The sequence below is a fragment of the Carettochelys insculpta genome, chromosome 31 (genome assembly GCF_033958435.1).
Source record: "Carettochelys insculpta isolate YL-2023 chromosome 31, ASM3395843v1, whole genome shotgun sequence".
In the NCBI taxonomy this organism is placed as follows: Eukaryota; Metazoa; Chordata; order Testudines; family Carettochelyidae; genus Carettochelys; species Carettochelys insculpta.
The window spans coordinates 1,227,137-1,240,524 of record NC_134167.1 but is presented as its reverse complement, the minus strand read 5'-3'; the positions used below and the strand labels follow the sequence as shown (position 1 = coordinate 1,240,524).

Below are 13,388 nucleotides of genomic sequence, written 5' to 3'. Positions count from 1 at the left end.
TTCAAGTCTCTCTCTCTCTCTCTCTCTCTTTCTGGTCAGAAATGACCATCCTTGAACCCTCTGGTTTTACTTCCTGACCAAGTGTCTGGCTCACCAAATGGTTCAGGGATTCAGCTTCTGATCACCAGCTTTGACTCTCAGCTCTGCTCTCAGCTACGCTCCAGGGTGATCCTTGGCTCTGATCCTGGACTCTAGCTAGGCTCTGCTCTACTCTCCAAGTCTGGCTACCCCAAGAGTGCAGAGCATTAGACCTGAGTGTCCATGTTCCAGTCACATCTCTGAGACAAACAGGCTTGTGAGGGAGGTTTTAGAATCCCCACCCGTGGAGGTTTTGGGGAGCTCATTATACAAACAACTGTTGTGGTGATCAAGGTTTATTTGGCCCTGCTGCAATGCAGGGAGCTGGGCTTGATGTCTGACTTCTGAGATCCTGTCCAGCCTAATGGGTCTGCTGTTTTTTTTTTAATGAAAATCTGGAGGTATTTCAGAGCCTGTGGTTGGGGTTTTCACAGGCACCAAAGGCAGGGCATGTTTATGGTGCAGAACCTTTGCTGTTGTAATTATGCTAGCAAACCCCCATGATAAAGATGCAGCAAATACCAGCAGATGGAGATCTGTTAAGATAGCTATGCTGCTTCCCTACACACCTTTGGCTGTGCTGACAAAAGCCCTTTCCTTGAGATAGTTCACACTGAGGGTTGTAATGGCACAACTACATCGATTAGTAGTTGTGAGAGTTTAATTTCTTTTCAGGCTCCTGGGCTGTACAACTATAACAATAATCCTGAGGAATGTGGACCCAAGCCCGCCTGCCTTAGACTTTTGCAAATCCCGGAGAAGTGTTGCTGGAAGTCCCTAGGATATAAGTGCTTTTGGAAAATGTCTTGCCTTTAGGTGAGGCTTTCAAAGACTTTCAAAGGCTTTCAAAGTGGAAAGTGAAGATCCAGATGCCCCTTAACACCCAAATTGCCCTTTCTACTTTTAGTTATGTCCCCTTTTATGCTAAGCAGCCTGGCTGGGCTTACTAAATCCAACTGGCATTTTTGCAAGTGTTAGAGCAGTGTTTCTGAGTTTTATATGACCACAGAACTCTCTTAAACTTGGAAGAACTTTGCTGAACCCTATTCCCAAACTCTAATCCCTTTGGCCCCCAAACCCACCCCCCATCTCCAGGCTTTATCCTCCTCAGTCCTCAAATCTGCCCCCTATCCCCATGTTCTACCTCCGTCCCACAAACCCGCTCCCCCATCCCCAGCCTTAACCCCTCTCAGCCCCAAACTCACTCCCCACCCCCAGGATTAACCTGCCTCAGCCCCAAACCAGCTCCCCAGGACTAACATCTGTGGTGCTGGCTGGGGAACCTATGCCATGTGGCCATATGCACCCAGCAGAAGGAAGGCAGGCGTGGAGGTATTCCGCTGGGATGGGTGAGGTAAGCCTCACCCCTGATGGGGTGTGGTTGCTCAGGTAGCAGTGTGAGTGAGAGGCTCTCTGTCCTGCCATTGCTGAAAGAATGGAAATAAATTCAGTTCAACAGCAACATCCCCCCCCAGTGCCCTTCCCTCCTTTAAACCAATTAAGTTGAGTTCAACTGTTTCGGCAGTGGCAGGGCAGGGAGCTGCAGAGGAGTCAGCTATTGTAATGGAATTTTCTCAAAGAACCCTGATTTTCACTTAGCAGAACCCCAGGGCTCCTTCTCCAGAACACCATTTCGGAAACACTGTGTTAGAGAGTAAGTCCTACCCACATAAGAGCAGGAAAAAAGCTTCTCTTCTTCAACCCCCATAAGAGGTTGGTTGAGTCCCTCTTTGCACCTCTTGCAAGGAGGTTTTGAGGTTCTGTTTGAAACTCTGACATAGGCTACCGGGAACCATATCTTTGCTGCTGAGATTGCAGAGGAGACTAACCATTTGGGATTCTGCTGCTCAGCCACCAAGAAGCTTCATCCCAGTTGGTGATCAATCACTGGTTCCCATGAAGTTGCTGAGTATAAGCCAGAAGAATGGGGGGAACATGGGAAGTTAGCTACTACAAGGGCGCTTGTGTGTTTTTGTTTTGTTGTTTTGTTTTGTTTTGGAGTGGTTTGGTGTGTTTTTTTTTTTGGGTGGGGGGAGAGAGATTGTGGTTTTTGGCTTGCACTTCGGGTAGGAGAAGCCTTCTTTCATTATGAACATTCGCGAAGGTTGGGATAGAAACTATATTTTGCCACCTATCATTTGTTTTTATGTGGATTTTTGTCAAACATTTTTCCACAGTGGAAAACAGGCTTCACCTTTTCTTCCTTTAGTTAAAACGCATAAGTCATTTAAAAAAATGTTGTAAGGCGAACTTGTATAAGAAAAAATCTTTGATGTCCTTGTGTTTGGAGAGTAGTTGGATATGGGATTAGGTTTTATCTCTGGCCTAAATGAGATAAAAGAGCACCAAGTCTCAGTAGCTCAAGTGGGAAAAAGGAACACCAAAGACAAACTCTACAAGGGAGATCTTAATTTGGTTTTGCAAAGATTAAAAAAAAGGCATTGGGGTTGTGTGTATGTGTGCACATGTGTAATGTATGAACTTGTTTTTTATTGTGCTGTATTTTTCTCTTACATTGGAGTAAGACTATACAATGGATTTGCACAATCTGCTTTCTTTTAGGCAAAGGAGAATAGATCTTATTTATTTTGTGACGCTTCAGCCTAGCTATGGAAGAAAGGGCAGCTGCAGTGAAGAAAATGGTACAAAGAGAAACAAGTGGAAGGCTTCAAGGTACTAACTGTTTCTTTGATAGTGTAGCACACAACACCTATCACAGCATAATAAACTATTGGGCACTGTCTGTATTCTCTCTGTGTAACGGGCAAGCATTTTTCATTTCATGCTTCATTCACAACCTGCTACAGTGATTTCACAGAGCTGGCACATATGCTTAGCACAAAGGGAAGAACAACAGTATATATATATATATATATATATATATATATATATTGCTGTTAAGCAGATTTGTCACAAATTCTATTTCCACTACAAACCCAAGATGCCACGAACTCTCTCTTTACCTTGAAAGAAAGGGAAGAGGAGGAGGAGAGAAGTAGAAGTGCCATATGTTGAATGGCTCTACCAGGTGACATTTGTGTCTTATTTATGGCACTGCGTTTCCCATTGTAAACTTCCCAATGACCAGCGGCAATGGTTTTTGTTGGTTGTGTCTCCATATAGACTGCAATGGCAATGTTTGAAGGCAGGTGCAAGGCTTTGTTTTAAGTAACGGGATTTTGGTGTTAGTGGGAGGAGCCTATTTGTAAGTTATGAATTTCCTTTTCCTACGTCAGAGGAAGAATGGTGTGGTTGAATCTCAGGGCTAGGATGCAGGTGGCCTGGGCTCAGTACCAGACTGCATGTGCTTAGATACTATTTATAGTGATCACTTAAGAAGAAGAGATGAGGTCTAGTTTAATTTCTCTTCCCACTTGTAACAGCAGCAGGAATCACTAAAGATGCTGCTCCAGATCTTCCTGCCAGTTATGTTTATCTCAAGGTGTATCAGCTAGATCATGGGGCAGGGGGAGAACATTACCTCAACTAAGGGTGACTTTAGATGCCGAGCAGATTAGCCAGTCAAGCCTATGCTATTTCATTGTCCCTCCAGGAAAGGTACCATGAAAAGATCTGTCACTCACTGCCTTAATTCTCTAGTCCAAGGTTATGGTCTGTTGATACCCAGTATATTCATGAGATTAGCTCCTACATATGTGGTTTGCTTGACTGCCACATGGTGTAGGAAGCAAACCCCTGAAGACCAAGAGAACTAGCGCTGAACAGTATGTCTGATTTTTATGACAGATAGTGCCCAAAGGAATCTACCTTTGGCTTCATTTCCAGTCTCTGATTGCAACATGGAATTGCATTCCTGGGGCTCCACACAAGTGTTTTTAAACGTGAAATAATTAGTAAACATGTAGGTAATCAGCTGTCAGAGATATGGTACTGTACACACAATTACTCACGGACAGCATAGCCACATGATGTTAATTGCTCCTTCAGTGCAGTGGTGCTGCTGTACCTCTGGTGAAAATGCTCTAAGCTGACAGGAGACATCTCCAGGTTAATATCTCCACCTCACACAAGAGCTGGTAGCTTTGATGAGAGAGGGAGGGTCAGTATAATTTCTGTCCAAGAGTGGGAGTGTGAATTATTTACACATATGAATGATATAACTCATGCCAAAGTAAATTGTGGTGTAGACATAGCTACGGAAGCTATGGCCCTGACTATGCAAAAATTTAAGCATGTGTCTCGCTTTACCCACTCTATTAATAGCACTACTCAGATTGCCTAAAGTGAAGTACGTGCCTAAGAACATGCCAACAGTACGTGATGGATCAGTGGGCAGCGACTGAGCCAGCCGGGGTCGATCTCTCTCATATAGGATAGATGCGGTAAATTGCATGCCGAGCACTTTCCTGTCCGCTATGGTGCTCCATCCAAATGAGAAATGCAGACACCACAGTAAATAGATCTAAGCACATTGACTTCAGCTATGTTAGTTACTTACTTAAAGTTAAATAGTAACAGAGAGTAAGCCGTGCTAGTCAATACACTATCAAAACAAAAAGCAGTCAAGTAGCACTTTAAAGACTAGCAAAATAGTTTATTAGGTGAGCTTTCGTGGGACAGACCCACTTCTTCAGACCATAGCCAGACCAGAACAGACTCAATATTTAAGGCACAGAAAACCAAAAACAGTAGTCAAGGAGGACAAATCAGAAAAAAAAAATGATCAAGGTGAGCAAATCAGAGAGTAGAGGGTATGGGGGGGAAGGTCAAAAATTAGATTGAGCCAAGTATGCAGATGAGCCCCTATAGTGACTCAGAAAGTTCCCATCACGATTTACAGTCAAGCTCTTAGGTACAATCGCATTTGCTCTGATCCAGCTGACAGAGACCAAAAACTACAAGAACTTTACCAAATATTGATAAACCTGAATTACCCACCAGGAGAAGTAAAAAAACAAATCAACAGGGTCAGACGCATACCCAGAGACCAGCTACTCCAAGATCGGCCCAAAAAAGCCAAGAACAGAACACCACTGGTCATCACCTACAGCCCCCAACTCAGACCACTGCAATGAATTATTAAAGACCTACAACCTATTCTTAATCAGGATGCTACACTCCAGAAGGCCCTGGGTGACATTTTTGTTCTCTCCTACAGACAACCTCCCAACCTCATGAGGATCCTCACTAACAGCCACAGTCTATACCCCAGGAACACTAGTCCTGGAACCTTTCCCTGCAACAAAGCCCGCTGTCAGCTTTGTCCACATATCTTCTCTGGAAATACCATCACTGGACCTAACCAGGTTACTCACAGAATCACGGGCACTTTCTCATGCTCCTCTACTAACATCATATATGCCATCATGTGCCAACAATGCCCAGATGCTTTGTATATAGGACAGACTCCTAACTCCCTTAGACAAAGGGTCAACGGGCACAAAACAGACATCAAAGCACTCCAGATCCACAAACCAGTTAGTCAACATTTTAATGGAATGGGGCGTTCTGTCAATGACCTCAAGGTATGTGTGTTACTGAAGAGAAATTATCGCACCGTTTTAGAAAGAGAAGTGGACGAGCTGACATTTATATTCAAATTTGGCACATTAACACATGGTTTAAATCGTGATGGGAACTTTCTGAGTCACTATAGGGGCTTGTCTGCATACTTGGCTCAATCTAATTCTTGACCTTCCCCCCCACCACTCCACTCTCTGATTTGCTCACCTTGATTATCTTTTTCTGCTTTGTCCTCCTTGCTTACTGTTTTTGGTTCTCTGTGTCTTAAATATTGAGTCTGTTCTGGTCTGGCTATGGTCTGAAGAAGTGGGTCTGTCCCCCGAAAGCTCACCTAATAAAGTATTTTGCTAGTCTTTAAAGTGCTACTTGACTGCTTTTTGTTTTTTTTACCTGAAGTTGTGTAACTTAGATTGATGGCACATGGTGGTGTAGACCAGGCCTTCATCTTTGTAGGGATCAGGATCTAAGTGGTCAAAGAACACACAAAGAGAGTGATGCGGAGAGGGTTGGACTCCTGGGAGTCCTGGCCTATTGCTAAACATTATTTCTAATTGATTATCAATTCTGGATAAACTGGAGAAATGGGCTGAGGTAAACAGGATGAAGTTTAATAAGGACAAATGCGAAGTGCTCCACGTAGGAAGGAACAATCAGTGTCACACGTACAGAATGGGAAAGGACTGCCTAGGAATGAGTACAGCAGAAAGGGATCTAGGGGTTATAGTGGACCACAAGCTAAATATGAGTCAACAGTGTGATGCTGTTGCAAAAAAAGCAAACATGATTCTAGGATGCATTAACATGTGTGTTGTGAACAAAACACGAGAAGTCATTCTCCTGCTCTACTCTGCGCTGGTTAGGCCTCAGCTGGAGTATTGTGTCCAGTTCTGGGCACCGCAGTTCAGGCAGGATGTGGAGAAATTGGAGAGGGTCCAGAGGAGAGCAACGAGAATGATCAAAGGTCTAGAGAACAAGACCTATGAAGAAAGGCTGAAAGAACTGGGCTTGTTTAGTTTGGAAAAGAGAAGATTGAGGGGGGACATGATAGCAGTTTTCAGGTATCTGAAAGGGTGTCATAAGGCAGAGGGAGGGAACTTGTTCTTCCTTGCCTCTGAGGATAGAACAAGAGGCAATGGACTGAAATTGCAGCAGGGGAGGTTCAGGTTGGACATTAGGAAAAAGTTGCTAACTGTCAGGGTGATCAAACACTGGAACGAATTGCCAAGGGAGGTGGTAGAATCTCCATCACTGGAGCTATTTAAGAAGAGGTTAGATAGATGGCTTTCAGGGGTGGTCTAGAAAGTGCTTGGTCCTGCCATGAGGGCAGGGGGCTGGACTCGATGGCCTCTCGAGGTCCCTTCCAGTCCTACTCTTCTATGATTCTATCTCTGATTCTGTTACGCATGCATGCAAACTGTTAGCTTGCAAGGATTTACTATACTCAAATTAGAAGAGATAGTCGATATCAGATCTCCTGAGCTACCTCTCTTACTACAGAAGTGTAAGTGGTTGTGAACAGAGAGCTCAGAACACCTAGGAATTTGCATCCTGAAGGGATTTGATTTTCATTTACACTGGTGCCTGTTAACACCAGTTTGATAGTGCAAGGAGGCCATAAAGTAGGTGTGGAGAACACAAAAAGGAGACAGATACAAAAGGATTTGTCATACCAAACGAAGAAATGTAGAGAATCTCGGATCAATAAAGCATTAAGACTTAAGATGCATTTTTGTAATCTCTTGCCATAGACCTCTGTCCCTTTGTATTACTCCTGATGTTTTGTTTTGTGATAATGGGATTTTTGAAATAGGAAAGACATCTATTCATTACAAGCAAAGAATGACACAACTGGTTGCATGGCATTTTGCTTGACTAGAATGACTAATCTACTTTCTTGAAAGAGTGAAGTTTTCCACTTGGATTAGGCTGCCTAAGGTGGGCAGTGAGTCAAAGGTGAAGGACTGATTAGTTCTTCAGTTCCTTCTCTTTGGGGTTTGTGCTGGTACAGGGACTTTTTCCTAGCACGCATTTCTCCGTGTCCCTTTCATTTGGCAGAACCAAGCAGCAAAGGCCCAGTCCATTTAGCAACAAGTAGTTGTCTCTATGTCTCTTTGCTGGTAGGCTCCTGCTGTCTCTCCTTTCTTAGTGGTCAGGAAATGGCTGCCACACAAGTCTTTGATATCTTTGTGTTTAAATAGATTAAGTGCCAGAAGATGGCATTTAATAAATATATATCATCGTTCTTGGTAGGGCTGCTGAGAAAGTAACATTGCTGCCTTGTGAAAATGTTAAGGTTTCTGAAATTTTTAATTCTGACGCAGAAATGAGATTTTTTTTCCCTATATTTGTGGGGCTGGGGGAGCCTCTAATTTGACTCAGCCAGAGCTGGGGCTTAAATCTGAGTTTTCCACGTTCCACGTGATCACCCTACCACCCGCTTCCTCCCATTCCGAACACATGCAAACATCCCTACCACCCCTGAAGTTCTCCTCCTATACGTAAGAACTTTCTTTACAAAATATTTTTAACCTCAAATGAAATGTTGTCGTTTGGATCACTACCAGTGGTATGGTCTTCCCCTCCCCCATGCCCTATGAGAATTGACTTGTGAATATAAATAGGCATACTTTGAAGATGTTTAGACAAAATACCTCATGCAACCTATCACTTTTAAAGTTGCAGTCTGCTGAATCTGTGCATGTATCATCCTTGTATGTGAAGTTAGAAATAAGAAATGTGAATCTGTTTATACTTTTAACTGTGTTAATGAAGGCCATTCGTGAGATTTCAGGTATTTAATGTTTCAGTAGTCAGATCAACAACTTGTGAATGTTCTTGTTTGTCCTGTAAGCCCAAACAGTGGTTGGTCCTAGAAAGACGTGACCCTACCAACTGGTATTTTTTCATGGCACTGGAGTGGAATGGGAGGTGGGAAGCTACATGTCTTCTTCCTCTTAGAGGGTGCCAGGCAGTTTCAAAGAACTCTGAAGAAGCTGTAGACCCAAATCAGAATGAAAGATCAGCTCTTCTTTGAAGGTTTTACCTGAGATAAGAACAGCTGTTTAGGATAAGAATTTGCATGTAACAAGTTTTAGTGGACTAGAATTAACTATTTATTTTCCATTCTTTTGTAATTTAGTAATTTTCTTCTGACGGTTTCCACTTGCAACCAATTAAATGATACTTTCCATACTTAATAATTCTTTTGCTTATTATCAAGCCAAGTGGAAATAATTACTATGGGGGTGGGAGGGTTAGGTAACTACTGTGCGTATCTCCCTTTACTGATGAAAGTGCGTCTCCTGTGGAAAACTTTTACACAGAGAAAGATGGATTCGGGGAGTCCCATTTTGGGGTTGGTTTTCAGGTTGCTAAGCCCTGAGCCCTCCCAGAAATGAAGTGGTTCGGTGTTGTTGCTGCTCTGCAGAGGGGGCAGCAACCCCAAATCTATGCCTTACGTGGGGCCATGTCTAGATTGCAGGCTTCTGTTGGGAGCCCGAAGGTCTCTTGACAAAAGTTTGCCACTCCATGAGCTTTCTGCTGAAATCTCAGTCATCCTCATTCCACGAGGAGGAAGGAAGTTGTCGGCAGAGGGGGTTTTCCCAACATTTGTCCCCATTTGGATGGGCTAAATATTGGGAACACCTCTCACGACAGACCTGTCGGCAGGAGAAACACAAATGCGTTGCGCAGTTTGAGTAGCTTTTGCAGACAATTCTTGGCTATCTAGACTAGCCTGGGGCAGACCAGAGGGTCTGGCCCAGCAGGAAAGGGTGGTGGGGAGCCCCAGAGAGCAAGACGATGAATGTCACAAGTACACCAGGAGGACAATGCAAGTGAACGTCTGTGATTGCACCCTGTCGCGTGCTGTTTCTGGGATTTTTAGGTGCAGCAAAATTGTTTGTTTTGCGCTGCAAATGTCTCTATCTTGCAGCTTTTTACATCAGCTGTTAGCTGTAGCACCTTCTTATCTAAACATCTTTGGGAGGGACTGATTATGATGGTATGAGGAAAGCAATGTGCAGGACGAATTTTGGTATCTCTTGGGAAAACCAATGCTGGATCGCAGATCTGGACTTCGCCGACGATATTGCGCTGCTTGCAGAAATGGGCGAATGCTTGCAGGACATGACAAGAAGTTTAGAAAAAGAAGCAGGTAAAGTTGGGTTGAGGATAAACAGCAATAAAACAAAGGTGATGTGGATCGGAAAAGCTCAGGCGAACATGCCAATAGTGGTTGAAAGTTAGTCTGTAGAAGATGTCCTGCGGTTCACCTATCTTGGCAGCAATCTGTCCAGTGAGGGGGAGGTCGAGGCAGATGTCAACTGCAGAATCCGGAAAGCCTTGGCAGTGTTCCAAAGACTATGCCCAATTTGGTCTGCGTCAATAATTCGCCTTGCTACAAAGCTTCGACTCTATAGCACTGTTGTCATGTCCACTGCAATCTATGCCAGTGAAACATGGAAACACACTGCAAGAATATCACATAAGCTGAATGTGTTCCACCAACGATGCCTGCGTAAGATCCTTTGTGTTACCTACATCGATCGCATTACTAACGAAGAGATTCTACGAAGATGTGGTCTGCGGAGACTGCAGGTTGTTGTGGCAGAGTGTAGATGGCGTCTTGCTGGATACATCTTGCGTCTTTCAGATAATCTTCATCCAAAGGTAGCAATGCGATGGACACCATCTAAAGGAAAGAGAAAGAGGGGAAGACCACTGAAAATGTGGCGAAGCATGGTTGAAGAAGACTTTAAGAACATTGGTATAACATGGGAAGAAGCGGAAACAGTGGCATCAGACCTCTAAATTATGATGGGCGTGCTTTTGGGGGTGCTGGGAGAAGCAATGGGTGTGTTGGTTGACAGTAATATATTAGTGTCATTCTTGGGTGTCCTGCCAACTGCAAATTCAAAGGATTAGGATGAAAAAGAAAATAGAGTGAATACTTGCCAGCCGCTTCTGATACCTGCACTTTGGAGTACGAGGAAGCTCAGGGATACGACACACAAGCTGTAGCTTAAAAACTGTAATTCAGAAAGCAGCAATGCCACTTTGGTATGCAATAGTGAGGGCACCGATTCCATGGTCCTGTTGTGGTTTTGTACACCAAAAGGTATTACAGGCAAACCAGTTTATCCACTTATCTGACATGGTACTTCTCACACTTAAGGGATTTTTCTTTCATTTACACTAAACCCCTTTTACACAACTCTGGCAGTGCAAAGGGGTCTTGAAGCAGGTATCTGTTACTTCTATGCTCGCTCACTCTCTCATATCCAAGGCTAACTGCCCTTTTACTCTCCCCCTGTGATCCACTCCCACATCAGCCAGCCTGGTCCGAGAAACCCTGCTATCACTCCTAGCTCTACTGCTTTCTGACCAGTGGATTTAAGGCTGCACAGCCAGACACTGGCATCACAAACATGCCAGTCACGTGGCTGGTGCCACTTCATTGCCTTCTCTACCAGGCCAGGGACTCTGTAATGGACTCAGCATACAGAAGCTGCCACAGGAAGTTGTACTTCTCCAGATTGTTTCATGGTTTCATATTCTAGTCTTAATCACCCCCCGCTTACCAAACACACTCACTTTCTAGTTCCAGGAGGTGCTGTGGTTCCCCTCCCCTGTGGAGCAGAATTCATAAATATTATACAGTGGACCCCAAAGATATTGCACAAGACTGTAATGTTTGCCACACTCGCATTAATGTCCTCTTATGCAGCCAGAGTGGTACAAGGGCAAAGCATTTTTTGTTCTCTGTGTACAAATTAGATAACTGGGTTATGTATAGCTCTATTTACTTACATGTGCAGCATGAGCTACATCTATGCTGTTGCTCGGTTAGGATCAAGTGGCTTCTAAGATGGAAGATAGAGCAGCCCAATAGAGAGAAGGGTCCCAAGTAATTTGAATGGACACTAGTCAGTTTCTAGGAACTACGAGGTTTCTGTGTAATGGAGAATTCAAGCCATAATCTTTCATCTGTTGTTCTCTCTGATATTTCTAAACATCACTTACCCCCCATGATACATCTGTAAGACAAATAAGACCCATGCTGTGGAGGAGAGGCAGGAAATAGCTTGCATGCCTCTCTCCATTTCTCCTGTTGAGGTTTTTGTGCTTAGCATAAGATCCATGAATAGTCATATATTCTCTGTTGCAAAGAGAGAATGGCTCTATAGCCTGGAGACAGGCAGAGGAGAAAGGTTTAAATCTCTTTTCCAAAGAGGGGATTTGAGCCTGGAAACCCTCATCCCACGTCAGGGACCCAGTTAAGCAATTAAGGTTATGAATAAGGGGGATAGTAATACACATTTTGTGCAGCTCTCTCTTTAACATGTCCAGAAATAAAACATTTCTGCATGAATGACTTGTTTCATTCATGCCAAAATGGCCTTGTCTGCTTCACTGACTTTTTCTCTTTTTCCTGAATGGTTAGAGTGGATCAGAGTGGTTTTTGTTTTTATTTTGTTTTTCCTGACTTTGCAGGACAGTCTGTGAACTAAGAAACCAGTCATTTTTCCCGCTCTAGTTAGCAATACTGGAATCCAGCTCCATGACTTGCGCTTCTCAGGTTTTTGTTCTCATTCCCTCCCCAGTCGTGTCCATTGTCCCATTCTCTGGTTTAGCTCAAAAGAGTAAATTTAAGATGTTCTTAAAGACTATAATGCCCTTGTGAAATTCAATTTCTGCCTTTTTATTTCTCCTAGCAGATAGTTTTTGTTAATACCCTTCTGCTGCCCTATTCTTCTTTCTTTCTTGTAGCCCACGAGTGTTCAGAATCTCATCTCTTTTGGTGCACAACATCAATGTAATTATGAAAAAAATGCTTTCTGAATGTGTGACTCAGGCCCCATTTGAAAGACCAAACTTTGTCTTTCACATCTGCTCCATCCAGCCTCAACTTTAGCTCAAGGAGCAAAAGTTCGAAATCATTGTTGAAATAACTCCCACCACCATCCTACTGCCAAAGCTGTTTTCTTTTTTAGGGCCTGTGGGGGGTTTTCTTAGGGTATTTCCCCCCCCTGGATTTTGAATGTCTCCCCCCCCCAACTCTGGGTATGTAATCAATTAACTAGAAAAATGTGATAGTGAATTCTTCTAGGAATGGCAAAGAATTGAATGTCTTCAGACCTAGTATAAATAAATGGGTTTCATATGAAGATTTGAGCAATCAGATTTGCATAATGAACATTTTATGCCACATTATAGACACCTGGTTTACAGATTCACTGAGCATTTCTCCACGATTATCAGCCATTATAGGAGAAAGTTAAACATCCAGAAGAGAATATTTTGTAAAGCAATATAAATAGGATTTTATTGTGTTTTTCACGAAACATCTCTTCCTTCATTGAGGGTTCTCGCTTCAGACTAAAGTCCAATTGTTTCAGGATTTATATCTGAACATCTTCTAAGGTTAGTGTATCTCAGACAGCACGAGAGGCAGTTTGACTTCATGGGTGGGATATCTGACTGGATATCAGGATATGGGATGTCCGTTCTTGTCTCTGTCTCTTGCCTCTGTTTCCCCTTCCTCTCATTGTCCAGTTACACTGCAAGTGGTTTAATACAGAGATGGGCTCTTATGGCATGTGGTTCAAAGGGGTTTTGACCTTAGCTTGTGCCAGTAGGGGCTATGTAAGGTGATATTTTCAGGAGCACAAATGGGAGGTAGGTGCCTTTACTCCAGTAAAGGGCTTGGTACCTTACTGTCCTCTGGGCTTCTGAAAATCTCTCTAATATGTGTCTCTCTCTAGTTTTTTTCCTGTCCAGGCAACCAGATGACATCATCACATCAATTTGCTGCCTGGGAGGTA

The 13,388-nt window shown here is 43.4% G+C and overlaps 1 protein-coding gene across 1 annotated transcript in view; it reads left to right on the top strand.

Moving 5' to 3' along the window:
• Positions 1-13,388, top strand: part of LRRTM4 (leucine rich repeat transmembrane neuronal 4) — an 882,974-nt gene that overhangs the window by 224,230 nt on the left and 645,356 nt on the right. Inside the window, exon 2 of the mRNA XM_074981699.1 lies at positions 2,641-2,751. The gene's annotated coding sequence lies outside the window, so the exon portion shown is untranslated. The remainder of the gene's footprint in view (positions 1-2,640; positions 2,752-13,388) is intronic.